We start from the raw sequence: 5,889 nt of genomic DNA, 5'->3' as shown, positions 1-5,889 counted from the left end.
GTTAGAATTTTGTTCTACATCCTTCTCCAACTCTGTCCAGAACCCTCTGTTGTGATCCTGGTCAGAGCAGTCGGTGGTGGTAGCCGGGCACCATCCAGCTGTACTGGACTCAGTCTGGTGGAGGCCTTGGTAGCTGTGGTCAATTAGTTCAACCTAATTTTATTTTTGACTGATTTCAGTGTCAAAACAATTTATGCTATGGCTATGAATTTTTACTTTGGATTCTTCTGTCCTTTAGCTAAAACATGTCTCAAAGTAATTTTCCTGGAAAATTGCCTCAAAGAATACAAGCTAATTACAGATAGGAAAATAGAGGTACTCAGTTTAATCACAGAAGTCAGTTTGGCATAATTTCACATACAAATCTTGTTGTCAGTGTGAAATTTTGTTTCCTAACTAGAACTAGTAGCCACAGTATCAGTCCTTTGGAATCCTAAATTCTTTCTGATTGGACTCCTGGTCTGAGCCAAAGGTTCCTCAATAGTTGCAACCTAGCCCACACAAATGATCTCCCCTTAGAGGCTGTAAATGCCCTTCTCATCGGTGCCATGACTTTGATCATTTCTGCAAACATCCATTCTTATTTTTGTTCTGGACTTCAATTTTCTTTTTATAGTCCCAAGCTGTCTTCATAATTTGTTCTTATTCTCCAACTTTGCTGTGTTATAAAATTCGCTTTCCCCCAAACTGACTTCTAAATATAATAGCTATTACCTGTAGAAGAAAGACTCACATACAGGAGTCCCTGGGTGGTGCAAAGAGTTAAAAAGCTCAGCTGGTAACCAAGAGGTTGGAGATTTGAGTCCACCCAGATGTACCTCAGAAGAAAGACCTGGCAATTTGCTTCCAAAAAATCAGCCATTGAAAACCCCGTGGAGCACAGTTCTACTCTGACACACATGGGTTATCATGAGCCAGAATCGACCCAACAACTGGCTCACCTGTATATATAATTTAGTAGGAGATCATTTACTACACTTATAAATTATGAACAAAAAGTAAGTAGTCATATGAGATATAGAGTATAAAACTCTCCTAGGCCTCATTTCAAACTGTGATTGAACACCAGCTTGTAAGCTGCCTTGTTCATTTACACTGAATGTTCTCTGACTAGATCTGATATTGATGCTTTTACAGGTGATATGTCCAAAAAGGTAAGTATCAAATATTTCCAATTTTGTCTACTATTCTTCCAAACTCGAAGTGATGGGAAGCCGAAGCTATATTGGGAATCGTGCCTCCTGCTTCAGACAACCAAAGACTCCCTGCAGACTTTGGAACTCAATAAAATAGTCCTTGTTCAATAACCCACCATAAATAAAAGGTAGTCCCATCAAATCTCAAGAAACAGTGACAAGATATCAGGTATTGCCAAGAAGTCATTGCTATGGTTTCCCATTTTAACCAGCATATACCTGAAAATAACAGTTGGCATATTTTAGGGTATCTTTTTCACCTTTCCAAATGCTCTCATCTCCTAATAGCTAATTTAGTACTCTTTAGTAAATTTAGTAAACATCCACATTTTTGCATCCCTACAACACCCACCTCAGGGTCTTGGATACACGTTTTCTCAGTAGAGGTTAAATGATGAATGAATGAGTGAATACATAAATGATACAATTACTGATTCAGATTAACATGCATCTTCATTTCTATATCAAAAGTGAACTCTTCTGTTGAAGTGAACTAAATTCAAAACATGGTGCAAAGTTCTCCTAGCTTAAGCATATCTATAGCAGGTACACACTCTTTTTCTTTGGAACTTTGCTTGGTTCCCTGGAGAAATATCACCTAAGAAACGCAGCTCTCTCAGGAATATAAATAGCCTTGAGCCAAGTATAGTAGACCCTGACTATTCTGGTGGCTGTCATCACCCTCAAGACAGTTGCTGTTCTATTTAACCATAGTCCTTTTTAAGTGCTTTGGAATTTGAGATAACTACAGAGTTACTTGATGTATTGAAAACTGCACAATTCTACTTTCCGTTTTGTTCTTGCTCCTTGGCTGACTGAGATCATTCTCTCCAGCCTGTCTCCCTGTTTCCCCCATGAGATTTGGGATGATTTGTCAAAGAAAAACAACAATGAAGAGAGTAATTAATGATCCCTTGGTGTCTGCCAGCTCTGGAGAGGTACTTATCAGTGGGTTTTCAAGTGTTCAAAATCACTTGCCAGTACCAACTGCTTACCCATCTTGCAAGTCACCGTGTTTCCTCCACATTACTGTGGATGGTGTAAATATCTGCTGCATCCCCACTACCCTATAGCTCAATCTATTCCGGTAAATCTTCTCCATTAAAATAGTCACAATATTATTCCAAATAGAGTAAGGTTCAGAAGCATGTAATTATGGTATTGTTCAAAATCCTTTCTACAAGAGGTTTGAGATAAACATGGAGATTCTGTGGGATGTTTTTCTTTTTTCCACTTTAACAGGCAAAGGGGTTTAGAAAATCTACCTGTTGGCCAGACTAGAGCTTTTCTTCAAATAAACTCAGAACTCTTTTGTCCTATCTTGCTATGGGCTGGACCATTGAGGAGGGTATATGTTATTCTATACGAAAACTGGTTATTTTCTAAATGACAGACAGAAAGACAGACAGACAGACAGATACATAGATAGATAGATAAAATGGGGGTTTAGTGGGGCTAAGTATGAGCTAGTATAAAATATGTATATTAGGGCCTCCTTGGTCTTTCAGGAGTTCTTCTGATCTAACCTCTTTTTTATTACTATCTCTGACTTATGAGGAAGAGTTAACACAATAAAATGGAGACAAGGTGGGATGATGGGAAGATAGACTGAGAGAACAGTATCCTCTGTTGTTAAGTGATTGTTATTTATTTGCAGAACATAAATCGCCATTCAAGAAAAAAAAATCACTATGACTATTTCATTTTACTTGAAAAAATGATAAAACATTAACCAAATCAGTTTCTCAATTTATATAATTAAAGAAAGATGTTGCTAAGTACCTTCTTTTCCTTACCACTGCGCCATGTTTGTATCAGCATAAAATTTTCTATTATAAATACTGGTTTGAGAAGTTTCAGAAGCATCAAGGATAAACTTTCCAACACAATGAACTGAGCATCTCCAGTTATAAAATCACAGAACAAGACAGGTAGATAAGAGGTCTAAGAGTCTGTTTCGAGACAAAATCATCCCAGAAAGATGTTTTCCAATTTTAACTCCTTCTGGGAAATAATTCCCCAAAGTGCCACTATTTTTCAGGGCTGTCATATACTGTTTTGCGGTTGTACACTGCACAGCTCTAACAACCTTCCATCAATTACATTATAGGTGGTCTCTCCACTGGGGCCCAAGATCCATTTTTTTTTTTTTTTATTTCAGAAACCCTTAAGGAATTTTCATTATAGGGGGAACTGAATCTTTAAAAAAAAATCTTACTCAGAACGCCAATACATAAAACAGACAAAAGCACAACTGCACTGTTGGACGTGTAGATGGTGAATCCCATAGACTCACTCCTTCACGGCTCCCTGGAAGGACTTTTATGTTTTTGTGAAAAGCAGTTTGAAAAGTGATGGTTTAAACTAGTAACTCCATCTAAAGAAGAGACTTGTATTTCAAGATTAGTTGAAGCCACGGAAGGTGATACAGTGGAAAGAGCATTAACATGGACATCAAAGAACTGCTTCAAAATCACCTGTGGATGAGCCATGAGGTCCTGGGCAAGTTGCACCATTCCTAGGAAGTTAGACTAGATAAATGAGACATGTGTGAGCTTCATCTGAGCCTCAGACCTTTTGAGAATTTGATGAAAATTAGAGACCATCTCCCTCTACTCTGCCAAATCCATTCAGAACCACAGTTATGCTTTCGGTGTCCAGAGATCACTGTCCCCTTGGATCTCCTATTGCTCCATAAGCTCTTTGTCTAGATAAGCACAAATGCCATTCCAGATCTCAACATTATCCCACGTTTTTGAGCACGCAAAGGAATTTTAAAAGTCTGACTAGGAAAGTTGTCTCTATGTTTTGTGTTTGCTTTCTGAATGGGTCAGTCGGCTTTCATCTGCTCCAAGGATGAAGAATAAAATTGCACACCAGCCTTAAACAGCTATTTTGCAAGTTTTGCTACCTGCCAATAAAAACAAAAGCAAACAACAACAAACAGGTTATACAGGGTTGCAATGGATGTAGCTCAATGCATTCTTCCCCTCTCTTGGAAATATGTTTTACAAAATGTATCCTCCTGAAGTGAAGAATTAGATCCTATTATGCATGAAGACAGCCTGTGCACTGGAGCAAACAGTACCCATAGCTGTTCAGCTGGTGGAACTCAGTTATATCCAGTAAACTGGACAGGAATACTGAGAACAGCCCACGTTCCTTTAAAATCAGAAAATCTCAGTACCCGCATATATTTGGCACTTAATATTTCTTGTTGAAAAGCTATGACTAGGATGTTGTAGTATGCCTCCCCTCTGCCCAGTCCTCACTTCCAAATCATGTTATTGCTGTTCATGATGTTAGCTGTCACTGAGGCGGTTGCCAACTCGTGGCGACCCCGTGCACAACAGAACAAAATGTTGCCTGATCCTTCACCATCCTCACAATTGGTTGCACATCAGACTGTTGTGATCCATAGGGTTTTCACTGACTTATTTTCAGGAATGGACCGCCAGGCCTTTCTTCCTAGTCTGTCTTAATCTAGAAGCTCCACTGAAACCTGGTCAACATCATAGCAACACCCAAGCCTCCAGTGACAGACAAGTGGTGTCTGTGCACGAGGTGTATTGGCCAAGTATCAAACCCAGGTCTCCCACATGGAAGGCAAGAATTATATCATTGAACCACCAATGAATGCCCCTATATTATTGCCTATAACTAGATTATTGATATTGATGGGAAATCAATTACCTTTAACTCAATCAGTGCCCAAGTTTCTAAATGCCTAAAACTGATTTTTTTTTTTTTTTTTAATTCTGAACCCTCCTACTCACCAACACTTTATTATTCCCCTTCTATGGCACTGATGACTTTCCAAGTTGTATTGTAAATTCTGTATATACATTTCTAAAGTATATATTTCTTGAGAGCAGGAACTGGATTTCAACTGACAAAGACTTTCTTCTGTATCAACTTCTAATGATTGAGCAAGGTGACCTAGAACATTGACTTAGAAGGATGAGAACCATTACAAAGATGGAGTTTTGTAATCAAGTAGTGATATCTGTACAAGCACAAAAGATATTTAAACTTCCCCAGCCTATTTCTCAGAAACCCTAGCAGAGCTCTTGCACACCCATGGCACATCAGAATCACAGAAATTGGTAGTATTGAGTTCATTGATAATGTAAAAAAGGTAAAATGACATACATACAATCTCACAAATTCTCTATTGCTTTGCCCATTTGGACTTGACAAATTGCAAATACATTTGTATATTGTTTTTATAAATTTGTAAAAAATATTTTATCTACATATTTTGATGTATCTATAAAATTTCTATAAGTACACAAAGAAACAATAGTGATTACTTTTTGATTGTAAGAATGTAACAGGTTGGGGGAAGTCCTTCACTTTGAGCATGATTTCTGTGGGAGGGTCCTCACCACTGCATGTTTGGTAAAGTATGAATTCTAAGAGGGTTAATGCTGAAATCGAGTATCATCATAGACCTTAAGCTCCTTGGGAGGAGGGCTATTTTGTGGCTTTAGGTCTCAGGCTATTTTCTGAAGTAAAATCGGTGCTTAATGTAAGTTTGTTGGATGACTGGATGGATCAATCAACCAATTAATCAGTCAATCAAAGTGCCATAGACACGGTTTGCAAATTACAACTACAGGGCAATTCCACCCAAATCTCTTTCTTGCATCGTAAAACTCAGGTAGACCAGGGTTTACATTTTTGCTCTGTG

Source organism: Trichechus manatus, unplaced genomic scaffold, assembly GCF_000243295.1.
Source record: "Trichechus manatus latirostris isolate Lorelei unplaced genomic scaffold, TriManLat1.0 scaffold00193, whole genome shotgun sequence".
Classification (NCBI taxonomy): Eukaryota; Metazoa; Chordata; class Mammalia; order Sirenia; family Trichechidae; genus Trichechus; species Trichechus manatus.
Note: the sequence above shows the minus strand (reverse complement) of the source record.